Consider the following 13,654-nt stretch of genomic DNA (forward strand, 5'->3'; position numbering starts at 1 on the left):
TGATGTCAAATAGGGTCATTTAATTTCATTAGCTCAGCTAATTTGAACATGTTTGCAAATTCCCGAAATAAGGCATTGGTCTCATTGCTTTGAAAAGCTTGGACATTGTTGTACAACTTTAATAATCTAAGACTGCAAGGCCTGAGAATTATTGTGTCTGAATATGCATCACAAGATTGAAGGAAAGAGTATCTTTGTACTTGTTAAAAATCACTAGCTTTCCTCATTCGGACAGGTTCACAACTTTGATGTCTACTGTGGCATAGCAAAGTCTGTATGATGTCAAATAGGAATGTATCACATAGACTGCGTAGCCTAATGGCTAAGGCGTCTGACTTCGAATCAGAAGATTGAGGGTTCGAGTCCCTTCGTGGTCATTTAATTTCATTAGCTCAGCTAATTTGAACATGTTTTCAAATTCCCGAAATAAGGCATTGGTCTCATTGCTTTGAAAAGCTTGGACACTGTTGTTCAACTTTTATAATCTAAGACTGAAAGGCCTGAGAAATATTGTGTCTGATTCGGCATCGCAAGATTGAGGGAAAAGGTCTCTTCTTACTTGTTAAATATCACTAGCTTTCCTCATTCGGACAGGTTCACAACTTTGATGTCTACTGTGGCATAGCAAAGTCTGTATGATGTCAAATAGGGATGTATCACATAGACTGCGTGGCCTAATGGATAAGGCGTCTGACTTCGAATCAGAAGATTGAGGATTCGAGTCCCTTCGTGGTCATTTAATTTCATTAGCTCAGCTAATTTGAACATGTTTGCAAATTCCCGAAATAAGGCATTGGTCTCATTGCTTTGAAAAGCTTGGACATTGTTGTACAACTTTAATAATCTAAGACTGCAAGGCCTGAGAATTATTGTGTCTGAATATGCATCACAAGATTGAAGGAAAGAGTATCTTTGTACTTGTTAAAAATCACTAGCTTTCCTCATTCGGACAGGTTCACAACTTTGATGTCTACTGTGGCATAGCAAAGTCTGTATGATGTCAAATAGGAATGTATCACATAGACTGCGTGGCCTAATGGCTAAGGCGTCTGACTTCGAATCAGAAGATTGAGGGTTCGAGTCACTTCGTGGTCACTTAATTTCATTAGCTCAGCTAATTTGAACATGTTTGCAAATTCCCGAAATAAGGCATTGGTCTCATTCCTTTGAAAAGCTTGGACATTGTTGTACAACTTTAATAATCTAAGACTGCAAGGCCTGAGAATTATTGTGTCTGAATATGCATCACAAGATTGAAGGAAAGAGTATCTTTGTACTTGTTAAAAATCACTAGCTTTCCTCATTCGGACAGGTTCACAACTTTGATGTCTACTGTGGCATAGCAAAGTCTGTATGATGTCAAATAGGAATGTATCACATAGACTGCGTGGCCTAATGGCTAAGGCGTCTGACTTCGAATCAGAAGATTGAGGGTTCGAGTCCCTTCGTGGTCGTTTAATTTCATTAGCTCAGCTAATTTGAACATGTTTTCAAATTCCCGAAATAAGGCATTGGTCTCATTGCTTTGAAAAGCTTGGACATTGTTGTACAACTTTAATAATCTAAGACTGCAAGGCCTGAGAATTATTGTGTCTGATTCGGCATCGCAAGATTGAGGGAAAAGGTCTCTTCTTACTTGTTAAATATCACTAGCTTTCCTCATTTGGACAGGTTCACAACTTTGATGTCTAATGTGGCATAGCAAAATCTGTATGATGTCAAATAGGGATGTATCACATAGACTGCGTGGCCTAATGGATAAGGCGTCTGACTTCGAATCAGAAGATTGAGGGTTCGAGTCCCTTCGTGGTCGTTTAATTTCATTAGCTCAGCTAATTTGAACATGTTTGCAAATTCCCGAAATAAGGCATTGGTCTCATTGCTTTGAAAAGCTTGGACATTGTTGTTCAACTTTTATAATCTAAGACTGAAAGGCCTGAGAAATATTGTGTCTGATTCGGCATCGCAAGATTGAGGGAAAAGGTCTCTTCTTACTTGTTAAATATCACGAGCTTTCCTCATTCGGACAGGTTCACAACTTTGATGTCCACTGTTGCATAGCAAAGTCTGTATGATGTCAAATAGGGTCATTTAATTTCATTAGCTCAGCTAATTTGAACATGTTTGCAAATTCCCGAAATAAGGCATTGGTCTCATTGCTTTGAAAAGCTTGGACATTGTTGTACAACTTTAATAATCTAAGACTGCAAGGCCTGAGAATTATTGTGTCTGAATATGCATCACAAGATTGAAGGAAAGAGTATCTTTGTACTTGTTAAAAATCACTAGCTTTCCTCATTCGGACAGGTTCACAACTTTGATGTCTACTGTGGCATAGCAAAGTCTGTATGATGTCAAATAGGAATGTATCACATAGACTGCGTAGCCTAATGGCTAAGGCGTCTGACTTCGAATCAGAAGATTGAGGGTTCGAGTCCCTTCGTGGTCATTTAATTTCATTAGCTCAGCTAATTTGAACATGTTTTCAAATTCCCGAAATAAGGCATTGGTCTCATTGCTTTGAAAAGCTTGGACACTGTTGTTCAACTTTTATAATCTAAGACTGAAAGGCCTGAGAAATATTGTGTCTGATTCGGCATCGCAAGATTGAGGGAAAAGGTCTCTTCTTACTTGTTAAATATCACTAGCTTTCCTCATTTGGACAGGTTCACAACTTTGATGTCTACTGTGGCATAGCAAAATCTGTATGATGTCAAATAGGGATGTATCACATAGACTGCGTGGCCTAATGGATAAGGCGTCTGACTTCGAATCAGAAGATTGAGGGTTCGAGTCCCTTCGTGGTCGTTTAATTTCATTAGCTCAGCTAATTTGAACATGTTTGCAAATTCCCGAAATAAGGCATTGGTCTCATTGCTTTGAAAAGCTTGGACATTGTTGTTCAACTTTTATAATCTAAGACTGAAAGGCCTGAGAAATATTGTGTCTGATTCGGCATCGCAAGATTGAGGGAAAAGGTCTCTTCTTACTTGTTAAATATCACTAGCTTTCCTCATTCGGACAGGTTCACAACTTTGATGTCTACTGTGGCATAGCAAAGTCTGTATGATGTCAAATAGGGATGTATCACATAGACTGCGTGGCCTAATGGATAAGGCGTCTGACTTCGAATCAGAAGATTGAGGATTCGAGTCCCTTCGTGGTCATTTAATTTCATTAGCTCAGCTAATTTGAACATGTTTGCAAATTCCCGAAATAAGGCATTGGTCTCATTGCTTTGAAAAGCTTGGACATTGTTGTACAACTTTAATAATCTAAGACTGCAAGGCCTGAGAATTATTGTGTCTGAATATGCATCACAAGATTGAAGGAAAGAGTATCTTTGTACTTGTTAAAAATCACTAGCTTTCCTCATTCGGACAGGTTCACAACTTTGATGTCTACTGTGGCATAGCAAAATCTGTATGATGTCAAATAGGGATGTATCACATAGACTGCGTGGCCTAATGGATAAGGCGTCTGACTTCGAATCAGAAGATTGAGGGTTCGAGTCCCTTCGTGGTCGTTTAATTTCATTAGCTCAGCTAATTTGAACATGTTTGCAAATTCCCGAAATAAGGCATTGGTCTCATTGCTTTGAAAAGCTTGGACATTGTTGTTCAACTTTTATAATCTAAGACTGAAAGGCCTGAGAAATATTGTGTCTGATTCGGCATCGCAAGATTGAGGGAAAAGGTCTCTTCTTACTTGTTAAATATCACTAGCTTTCCTCATTCGGACAGGTTCACAACTTTGATGTCTACTGTGGCATAGCAAAGTCTGTATGATGTCAAATAGGGATGTATCACATAGACTGCGTGGCCTAATGGATAAGGCGTCTGACTTCGAATCAGAAGATTGAGGATTCGAGTCCCTTCGTGGTCATTTAATTTCATTAGCTCAGCTAATTTGAACATGTTTGCAAATTCCCGAAATAAGGCATTGGTCTCATTGCTTTGAAAAGCTTGGACATTGTTGTACAACTTTAATAATCTAAGACTGCAAGGCCTGAGAATTATTGTGTCTGAATATGCATCACAAGATTGAAGGAAAGAGTATCTTTGTACTTGTTAAAAATCACTAGCTTTCCTCATTCGGACAGGTTCACAACTTTGATGTCTACTGTGGCATAGCAAAGTCTGTATGATGTCAAATAGGAATGTATCACATAGACTGCGTGGCCTAATGGCTAAGGCGTCTGACTTCGAATCAGAAGATTGAGGGTTCGAGTCACTTCGTGGTCACTTAATTTCATTAGCTCAGCTAATTTGAACATGTTTGCAAATTCCCGAAATAAGGCATTGGTCTCATTGCTTTGAAAAGCTTGGACATTGTTGTACAACTTTAATAATCTAAGACTGCAAGGCCTGAGAATTATTGTGTCTGAATATGCATCACAAGATTGAAGGAAAGAGTATCTTTGTACTTGTTAAAAATCACTAGCTTTCCTCATTCGGACAGGTTCACAACTTTGATGTCTACTGTGGCATAGCAAAGTCTGTATGATGTCAAATAGGAATGTATCACATAGACTGCGTGGCCTAATGGCTAAGGCGCCTGACTTCGAATCAGAAGATTGAGGGTTCGAGTCCCTTCGTGGTCGTTTAATTTCATTAGCTCAGCTAATTTGAACATGTTTTCAAATTCCCGAAATAAGGCATTGGTCTCATTGCTTTGAAAAGCTTGGACATTGTTGTACAACTTTAATAATCTAAGACTGCAAGGCCTGAGAATTATTGTGTCTGATTCGGCATCGCAAGATTGAGGGAAAAGGTCTCTTCTTACTTGTTAAATATCACTAGCTTTCCTCATTTGGACAGGTTCACAACTTTGATGTCTACTGTGGCATAGCAAAATCTGTATGATGTCAAATAGGGATGTATCACATAGACTGCGTGGCCTAATGGATAAGGCGTCTGACTTCGAATCAGAAGATTGAGGGTTCGAGTCCCTTCGTGGTCGTTTAATTTCATTAGCTCAGCTAATTTGAACATGTTTGCAAATTCCCGAAATAAGGCATTGGTCTCATTGCTTTGAAAAGCTTGGACATTGTTGTTCAACTTTTATAATCTAAGACTGAAAGGCCTGAGAAATATTGTGTCTGATTCGGCATCGCAAGATTGAGGGAAAAGGTCTCTTCTTACTTGTTAAATATCACGAGCTTTCCTCATTCGGACAGGTTCACAACTTTGATGTCCACTGTTGCATAGCAAAGTCTGTATGATGTCAAATAGGGTCATTTAATTTCATTAGCTCAGCTAATTTGAACATGTTTGCAAATTCCCGAAATAAGGCATTGGTCTCATTGCTTTGAAAAGCTTGGACATTGTTGTACAACTTTAATAATCTAAGACTGCAAGGCCTGAGAATTATTGTGTCTGAATATGCATCACAAGATTGAAGGAAAGAGTATCTTTGTACTTGTTAAAAATCACTAGCTTTCCTCATTCGGACAGGTTCACAACTTTGATGTCTACTGTGGCATAGCAAAGTCTGTATGATGTCAAATAGGAATGTATCACATAGACTGCGTAGCCTAATGGCTAAGGCGTCTGACTTCGAATCAGAAGATTGAGGGTTCGAGTCCCTTCGTGGTCATTTAATTTCATTAGCTCAGCTAATTTGAACATGTTTTCAAATTCCCGAAATAAGGCATTGGTCTCATTGCTTTGAAAAGCTTGGACACTGTTGTTCAACTTTTATAATCTAAGACTGAAAGGCCTGAGAAATATTGTGTCTGATTCGGCATCGCAAGATTGAGGGAAAAGGTCTCTTCTTACTTGTTAAATATCACTAGCTTTCCTCATTTGGACAGGTTCACAACTTTGATGTCTACTGTGGCATAGCAAAATCTGTATGATGTCAAATAGGGATGTATCACATAGACTGCGTAGCCTAATGGATAAGGCGTCTGACTTCGAATCAGAAGATTGAGGGTTCGAGTCCCTTCGTGGTCGTTTAATTTCATTAGCTCAGCTAATTTGAACATGTTTGCAAATTCCCGAAATAAGGCATTGGTCTCATTGCTTTGAAAAGCTTGGACATTGTTGTTCAACTTTTATAATCTAAGACTGAAAGGCCTGAGAAATATTGTGTCTGATTCGGCATCGCAAGATTGAGGGAAAAGGTCTCTTCTTACTTGTTAAATATCACTAGCTTTCCTCATTCGGACAGGTTCACAACTTTGATGTCTACTGTGGCATAGCAAAGTCTGTATGATGTCAAATAGGGATGTATCACATAGACTGCGTGGCCTAATGGATAAGGCGTCTGACTTCGAATCAGAAGATTGAGGATTCGAGTCCCTTCGTGGTCATTTAATTTCATTAGCTCAGCTAATTTGAACATGTTTGCAAATTCCCGAAATAAGGCATTGGTCTCATTGCTTTGAAAAGCTTGGACATTGTTGTACAACTTTAATAATCTAAGACTGCAAGGCCTGAGAATTATTGTGTCTGAATATGCATCACAAGATTGAAGGAAAGAGTATCTTTGTACTTGTTAAAAATCACTAGCTTTCCTCATTCGGACAGGTTCACAACTTTGATGTCTACTGTGGCATAGCAAAGTCTGTATGATGTCAAATAGGAATGTATCACATAGACTGCGTGGCCTAATGGCTAAGGCGTCTGACTTCGAATCAGAAGATTGAGGGTTCGAGTCACTTCGTGGTCACTTAATTTCATTAGCTCAGCTAATTTGAACATGTTTGCAAATTCCCGAAATAAGGCATTGGTCTCATTGCTTTGAAAAGCTTGGACATTGTTGTACAACTTTAATAATCTAAGACTGCAAGGCCTGAGAATTATTGTGTCTGAATATGCATCACAAGATTGAAGGAAAGAGTATCTTTGTACTTGTTAAAAATCACTAGCTTTCCTCATTCGCACAGGTTCACAACTTTGATGTCTACTGTGGCATAGCAAAGTCTGTATGATGTCAAATAGGAATGTATCACATAGACTGCGTAGCCTAATGGCTAAGGCGTCTGACTTCGAATCAGAAGATTGAGGGTTCGAGTCCCTTCGTGGTCGTTTAATTTCATTAGCTCAGCTAATTTGAACATGTTTTCAAATTCCCGAAATAAGGCATTGGTCTCATTGCTTTGAAAAGCTTGGACACTGTTGTTCAACTTTTATAATCTAAGACTGAAAGGCCTGAGAAATATTGTGTCTGATTCGGCATCGCAAGATTGAGGGAAAAGGTCTCTTCTTACTTGTTAAATATCACTAGCTTTCCTCATTTGGACAGGTTCACAACTTTGATGTCTACTGTGGCATAGCAAAATCTGTATGATGTCAAATAGGGATGTATCACATAGACTGCGTGGCCTAATGGATAAGGCGTCTGACTTCGAATCAGAAGATTGAGGGTTCAAGTCCCTTCGTGGTCGTTTAATTTCATTAGCTCAGCTAATTTGAACATGTTTGCAAATTCCCGAAATAAGGCATTGGTCTCATTGCTTTGAAAAGCTTGGACATTGTTGTTCAACTTTTATAATCTAAGACTGAAAGGCCTGAGAAATATTGTGTCTGATTCGGCATCGCAAGATTGAGGGAAAAGGTCTCTTCTTACTTGTTAAATATCACTAGCTTTCCTCATTCGGACAGGTTCACAACTTTGATGTCTACTGTGGCATAGCAAAGTCTGTATGATGTCAAATAGGGATGTATCACATAGACTGCGTGGCCTAATGGATAAGGCGTCTGACTTCGAATCAGAAGATTGAGGATTCGAGTCCCTTCGTGGTCATTTAATTTCATTAGCTCAGCTAATTTGAACATGTTTGCAAATTCTCGAAATAAGGCATTGGTCTCATTGCTTTGAAAAGCTTGGACATTGTTGTACAACTTTAATAATCTAAGACTGCAAGGCCTGAGAATTATTGTGTCTGAATATGCATCACAAGATTGAAGGAAAGAGTATCTTTGTACTTGTTAAAAATCACTAGCTTTCCTCATTCGGACAGGTTCACAACTTTGATGTCTACTGTGGCATAGCAAAGTCTGTATGATGTCAAATAGGAATGTATCACATAGACTGCGTGGCCTAATGGCTAAGGCGTCTGACTTCGAATCAGAAGATTGAGGGTTCGAGTCACTTCGTGGTCACTTAATTTCATTAGCTCAGCTAATTTGAACATGTTTGCAAATTCCCGAAATAAGGCATTGGTCTCATTGCTTTGAAAAGCTTGGACATTGTTGTACTACTTTAATAATCTAAGACTGCAAGGCCTGAGAATTATTGTGTCTGAATATGCATCACAAGATTGAAGGAAAGAGTATCTTTGTACTTGTTAAAAATCACTAGCTTTCCTCATTCGGACAGGTTCACAACTTTGATGTCTACTGTGGCATAGCAAAGTCTGTATGATGTCAAATAGGAATGTATCACATAGACTGCGTAGCCTAATGGCTAAGGCGTCTGACTTCGAATCAGAAGATTGAGGGTTCGAGTCCCTTCGTGGTCGTTTAATTTCATTAGCTCAGCTAATTTGAACATGTTTTCAAATTCCCGAAATAAGGCATTGGTCTCATTGCTTTGAAAAGCTTGGACACTGTTGTTCAACTTTTATAATCTAAGACTGAAAGGCCTGAGAAATATTGTGTCTGATTCGGCATCGCAAGATTGAGGGAAAAGGTCTCTTCTTACTTGTTAAATATCACTAGCTTTCCTCATTTGGACAGGTTCACAACTTTGATGTCTACTGTGGCATAGCAAAATCTGTATGATGTCAAATAGGGATGTATCACATAGACTGCGTGGCCTAATGGATAAGGCGTCTGACTTCGAATCAGAAGATTGAGGGTTCAAGTCCCTTCGTGGTCGTTTAATTTCATTAGCTCAGCTAATTTGAACATGTTTGCAAATTCCCGAAATAAGGCATTGGTCTCATTGCTTTGAAAAGCTTGGACATTGTTGTTCAACTTTTATAATCTAAGACTGAAAGGCCTGAGAAATATTGTGTCTGATTCGGCATCGCAAGATTGAGGGAAAAGGTCTCTTCTTACTTGTTAAATATCACTAGCTTTCCTCATTCGGACAGGTTCACAACTTTGATGTCTACTGTGGCATAGCAAAGTCTGTATGATGTCAAATAGGGATGTATCACATAGACTGCGTGGCCTAATGGATAAGGCGTCTGACTTCGAATCAGAAGATTGAGGATTCGAGTCCCTTCGTGGTCATTTAATTTCATTAGCTCAGCTAATTTGAACATGTTTGCAAATTCCCGAAATAAGGCATTGGTCTCATTGCTTTGAAAAGCTTGGACATTATTGTACAACTTTAATAATCTAAGACTGCAAGGCCTGAGAATTATTGTGTCTGAATATGCATCACAAGATTGAAGGAAAGAGTATCTTTGTACTTGTTAAAAATCACTAGCTTTCCTCATTCGGACAGGTTCACAACTTTGATGTCTACTGTGGCATAGCAAAGTCTGTATGATGTCAAATAGGAATGTATCACATAGACTGCGTGGCCTAATGGCTAAGGCGTCTGACTTCGAATCAGAAGATTGAGGGTTCGAGTCACTTCGTGGTCACTTAATTTCATTAGCTCAGCTTATTTGAACATGTTTGCAAATTCCCGAAATAAGGCATTGGTCTCATTGCTTTGAAAAGCTTGGACATTGTTGTACAACTTTAATAATCTAAGACTGCAAGGCCTGAGAATTATTGTGTCTGAATATGCATCACAAGATTGAAGGAAAGAGTATCTTTGTACTTGTTAAAAATCACTAGCTTTCCTCATTCGGACAGGTTCACAACTTTGATGTCTACTGTGGCATAGCAAAGTCTGTATGATGTCAAATAGGGTCATTTAATTTCATTAGCTCAGCTAATTCGTACATGTTTGCAATTTCCCTAAATAAGGCATTGGTCTTGTTGCTTTGAAAAGCTTGGACATTGTTGTTCAACTTTAATAATCTAAGACTGCAAGGCCTGAGAATTATTGTGTCTGAATATGCATCACAAGATTGAAGGAAAGAGTATCTTTGTACTTGTTAAAAATCACTAGCTTTCCTCATTCGGACAGGTTCACAACTTTGATGTCTACTGTGGCATAGCAAAGTCTGTATGATGTCAAATAGGGATGTATCACATAGACTGCGTGGCCTAATGGCTAAGGCGTCTGACTTCAAATCAGAAGATTGAGGGTTCGAGTCCCTTCGTGGTCACTTAATTTCATTAGCTCAGCTAATTTGAACATGTTTGCAAATGCCCGAAATAAGGCATTGGTCTCATTGCTTTGAAAAGCTTGGACATTGTTGTACAACTTTAATAATCTAAGACTGCAAGGCCTGAGAATTATTGTGTCTGAATATGCATCACAAGATTGAAGGAAAGAGTATCTTTGTACTTGTTAAAAATCACTAGCTTTCCTCATTCGGACAGGTTCACAACTTTGATGTCTACTGTGGCATAGCAAAGTCTGTATGATGTCAAATAGGAATGTATCACATAGACTGCGTGGCCTAATGGATAAGGCGTCTGACTTCGAATCAGAAGATTGAGGATTCGAGTCCCTTCGTGGTCATTTAATTTCATTAGCTCAGCTAATTTGAACATGTTTGCAAATTCCCGAAATAAGGCATTGGTCTCATTGCTTTGAAAAGCTTGGACATTGTTGTACAACTTTAATAATCTAAGACTGCAAGGCCTGAGAATTATTGTGTCTGAATATGCATCACAAGATTGAAGGAAAGAGTATCTTTGTACTTGTTAAAAATCACTAGCTTTCCTCATTCGGACAGGTTCACAACTTTGATGTCTACTGTGGCATAGCAAAGTCTGTATGATGTCAAATAGGAATGTATCACATAGACTGCGTGGCCTAATGGCTAAGGCGTCTGACTTCGAATCAGAAGATTGAGGGTTCGAGTCACTTCGTGGTCATTTAATTTCATTAGCTCAGCTAATTTGAACATGTTTGCAAATTCCCGAAATAAGGCATTGGTCTCATTGCTTTGAAAAGCTTGGACATTGTTGTACAACTTTAATAATCTAAGACTGCAAGGCCTGAGAATTATTGTGTCTGAATATGCATCACAAGATTGAAGGAAAGAGTATCTTTGTACTTGTTAAAAATCACTAGCTTTCCTCATTCGGACAGGTTCACAACTTTGATGTCTACTGTGGCATAGCAAAGTCTGTATGATGTCAAATAGGAATGTATCACATAGACTGCGTGGCCTAATGGCTAAGGCGTCTGACTTCGAATCAGAAGATTGAGGGTTCGAGTCACTTCGTGGTCACTTAATTTCATTAGCTCAGCTAATTTGAACATGTTTGCAAATTCCCGAAATAAGGCATTGGTCTCATTGCTTTGAAAAGCTTGGACATTGTTGTACAACTTTAATAATCTAAGACTGCAAGGCCTGAGAATTATTGTGTCTGAATATGCATCACAAGATTGAAGAAAGAGTATCTTTGTACTTGTTAAAAATCACTAGCTTTCCTCATTCGGACAGGTTCACAACTTTGATGTCTACTGTGGCATAGCAAAGTCTGTATGATGTCAAATAGGGTCATTTAATTTCATTAGCTCAGCTAATTCGTACATGTTTGCAATTTCCCTAAATAAGGCATTGGTCTTGTTGCTTTGAAAAGCTTGGACATTGTTGTTCAACTTTAATAATCTAAGACTGCAAGGCCTGAGAATTATTGTGTCTGAATATGCATCACAAGATTGAAGGAAAGAGTATCTTTGTACTTGTTAAAAATCACTAGCTTTCCTCATTCGGACAGGTTCACAACTTTGATGTCTACTGTGGCATAGCAAAGTCTGTATGATGTCAAATAGGGATGTATCACATAGACTGCGTGGCCTAATGGCTAAGGCGTCTGACTTCAAATCAGAAGATTGAGGGTTCGAGTCCCTTCGTGGTCACTTAATTTCATTAGCTCAGCTAATTTGAACATGTTTGCAAATTCCCGAAATAAGGCATTGGTCTCATTGCTTTGAAAAGCTTGGACATTGTTGTACAACTTTAATAATCTAAGACTGCAAGGCCTGAGAATTATTGTGTCTGAATATGCATCACAAGATTGAAGGAAAGAGTATCTTTGTACTTGTTAAAAATCACTAGCTTTCCTCATTCGGACAGGTTCACAACTTTGATGTCTACTGTGGCATAGCAAAGTCTGTATGATGTCAAATAGGAATGTATCACATAGACTGCGTGGCCTAATGGATAAGGCGTCTGACTTCGAATCAGAAGATTGAGGATTCGAGTCCCTTCGTGGTCATTTAATTTCATTAGCTCAGCTAATTTGAACATGTTTGCAAATTCCCGAAATAAGGCATTGGTCTCATTGCTTTGAAAAGCTTGGACATTGTTGTACAACTTTAATAATCTAAGACTGCAAGGCCTGAGAATTATTGTGTCTGAATATGCATCACAAGATTGAAGGAAAGAGTATCTTTGTACTTGTTAAAAATCACTAGCTTTCCTCATTCGGACAGGTTCACAACTTTGATGTCTACTGTGGCATAGCAAAGTCTGTATGATGTCAAATAGGAATGTATCACATAGACTGCGTGGCCTAATGGCTAAGGCGTCTGACTTCGAATCAGAAGATTGAGGGTTCGAGTCACTTCGTGGTCACTTAATTTCATTAGCTCAGCTAATTTGAACATGTTTGCAAATTCCCGAAATAAGGCATTGGTCTCATTGCTTTGAAAAGCTTGGACATTGTTGTACAACTTTAATAATCTAAGACTGCAAGGCCTGAGAATTATTGTGTCTGAATATGCATCACAAGATTGAAGGAAAGAGTATCTTTGTACTTGTTAAAAATCACTAGCTTTCCTCATTCGGACAGGTTCACAACTTTGATGTCTACTGTGGCATAGCAAAGTCTGTATGATGTCAAATAGGAATGTATCACATAGACTGCGTAGCCTAATGGCTAAGGCGTCTGACTTCGAATCAGAAGATTGAGGGTTCGAGTCCCTTCGTGGTCGTTTAATTTCATTAGCTCAGCTAATTTGAACATGTTTTCAAATTCCCGAAATAAGGCATTGGTCTCATTGCTTTGAAAAGCTTGGACACTGTTGTTCAACTTTTATAATCTAAGACTGAAAGGCCTGAGAAATATTGTGTCTGATTCGGCATCGCAAGATTGAGGGAAAAGGTCTCTTCTTACTTGTTAAATATCACTAGCTTTCCTCATTTGGACAGGTTCACAACTTTGATGTCTACTGTGGCATAGCAAAATCTGTATGATGTCAAATAGGGATGTATCACATAGACTGCGTGGCCTAATGGATAAGGCGTCTGACTTCGAATCAGAAGATTGAGGGTTCAAGTCCCTTCGTGGTCGTTTAATTTCATTAGCTCAGCTAATTTGAACATGTTTGCAAATTCCCGAAATAAGGCATTGGTCTCATTGCTTTGAAAAGCTTGGACATTGTTGTTCAACTTTTATAATCTAAGACTGAAAGGCCTGAGAAATATTGTGTCTGATTCGGCATCGCAAGATTGAGGGAAAAGGTCTCTTCTTACTTGTTAAATATCACTAGCTTTCCTCATTCGGACAGGTTCACAACTTTGATGTCTACTGTGGCATAGCAAAGTCTGTATGATGTCAAATAGGGATGTATCACATAGACTGCGTGGCCTAATGGATAAGGCGTCTGACTTCGA

At 38.8% G+C, this 13,654-nt stretch overlaps 17 non-coding genes across 17 annotated transcripts; all 17 read left to right on the forward strand.

The window, feature by feature from the left end:
- The first annotated feature begins 304 nt into the window (after positions 1 to 304).
- On the forward strand, positions 305 to 377 carry trnar-ucg (transfer RNA arginine (anticodon UCG)). Its single transcript has one exon. It is a non-coding gene; the product is annotated as a tRNA-Arg (tRNA).
- Positions 378 to 1,381: 1,004 nt separating this feature from the next.
- trnar-ucg (transfer RNA arginine (anticodon UCG)) lies at positions 1,382 to 1,454 on the forward strand. The gene has a single exon. It is a non-coding gene; the product is annotated as a tRNA-Arg (tRNA).
- A 286-nt stretch (positions 1,455 to 1,740) lies between these two features.
- On the forward strand, positions 1,741 to 1,813 carry trnar-ucg (transfer RNA arginine (anticodon UCG)). The gene has a single exon. It is a non-coding gene; the product is annotated as a tRNA-Arg (tRNA).
- A 563-nt stretch (positions 1,814 to 2,376) lies between these two features.
- trnar-ucg (transfer RNA arginine (anticodon UCG)) lies at positions 2,377 to 2,449 on the forward strand. Its single transcript has one exon. It is a non-coding gene; the product is annotated as a tRNA-Arg (tRNA).
- Positions 2,450 to 2,735: 286 nt separating this feature from the next.
- Positions 2,736 to 2,808, forward strand: trnar-ucg (transfer RNA arginine (anticodon UCG)). Its single transcript has one exon. It is a non-coding gene; the product is annotated as a tRNA-Arg (tRNA).
- Positions 2,809 to 3,453: 645 nt separating this feature from the next.
- On the forward strand, positions 3,454 to 3,526 carry trnar-ucg (transfer RNA arginine (anticodon UCG)). The gene has a single exon. It is a non-coding gene; the product is annotated as a tRNA-Arg (tRNA).
- Positions 3,527 to 4,889: 1,363 nt separating this feature from the next.
- Positions 4,890 to 4,962, forward strand: trnar-ucg (transfer RNA arginine (anticodon UCG)). Its single transcript has one exon. It is a non-coding gene; the product is annotated as a tRNA-Arg (tRNA).
- Positions 4,963 to 5,525: 563 nt separating this feature from the next.
- Positions 5,526 to 5,598, forward strand: trnar-ucg (transfer RNA arginine (anticodon UCG)). Its single transcript has one exon. It is a non-coding gene; the product is annotated as a tRNA-Arg (tRNA).
- A 286-nt stretch (positions 5,599 to 5,884) lies between these two features.
- Positions 5,885 to 5,957, forward strand: trnar-ucg (transfer RNA arginine (anticodon UCG)). Its single transcript has one exon. It is a non-coding gene; the product is annotated as a tRNA-Arg (tRNA).
- Positions 5,958 to 6,961: 1,004 nt separating this feature from the next.
- trnar-ucg (transfer RNA arginine (anticodon UCG)) lies at positions 6,962 to 7,034 on the forward strand. The gene has a single exon. It is a non-coding gene; the product is annotated as a tRNA-Arg (tRNA).
- Positions 7,035 to 7,320: 286 nt separating this feature from the next.
- On the forward strand, positions 7,321 to 7,393 carry trnar-ucg (transfer RNA arginine (anticodon UCG)). The gene has a single exon. It is a non-coding gene; the product is annotated as a tRNA-Arg (tRNA).
- A 1,004-nt stretch (positions 7,394 to 8,397) lies between these two features.
- On the forward strand, positions 8,398 to 8,470 carry trnar-ucg (transfer RNA arginine (anticodon UCG)). The gene has a single exon. It is a non-coding gene; the product is annotated as a tRNA-Arg (tRNA).
- A 286-nt stretch (positions 8,471 to 8,756) lies between these two features.
- On the forward strand, positions 8,757 to 8,829 carry trnar-ucg (transfer RNA arginine (anticodon UCG)). The gene has a single exon. It is a non-coding gene; the product is annotated as a tRNA-Arg (tRNA).
- A 1,281-nt stretch (positions 8,830 to 10,110) lies between these two features.
- trnastop-uca (transfer RNA opal suppressor (anticodon UCA)) lies at positions 10,111 to 10,183 on the forward strand. The gene has a single exon. It is a non-coding gene; the product is annotated as a tRNA-Sec (tRNA).
- A 1,639-nt stretch (positions 10,184 to 11,822) lies between these two features.
- Positions 11,823 to 11,895, forward strand: trnastop-uca (transfer RNA opal suppressor (anticodon UCA)). The gene has a single exon. It is a non-coding gene; the product is annotated as a tRNA-Sec (tRNA).
- A 1,004-nt stretch (positions 11,896 to 12,899) lies between these two features.
- On the forward strand, positions 12,900 to 12,972 carry trnar-ucg (transfer RNA arginine (anticodon UCG)). The gene has a single exon. It is a non-coding gene; the product is annotated as a tRNA-Arg (tRNA).
- Positions 12,973 to 13,258: 286 nt separating this feature from the next.
- trnar-ucg (transfer RNA arginine (anticodon UCG)) lies at positions 13,259 to 13,331 on the forward strand. The gene has a single exon. It is a non-coding gene; the product is annotated as a tRNA-Arg (tRNA).
- Positions 13,332 to 13,654: the final 323 nt, after the last annotated feature.

This window comes from Oncorhynchus kisutch, linkage group LG20, assembly GCF_002021735.2.
Source record: "Oncorhynchus kisutch isolate 150728-3 linkage group LG20, Okis_V2, whole genome shotgun sequence".
Lineage (NCBI taxonomy): Eukaryota > Metazoa > Chordata > Actinopteri > Salmoniformes > Salmonidae > Oncorhynchus > Oncorhynchus kisutch.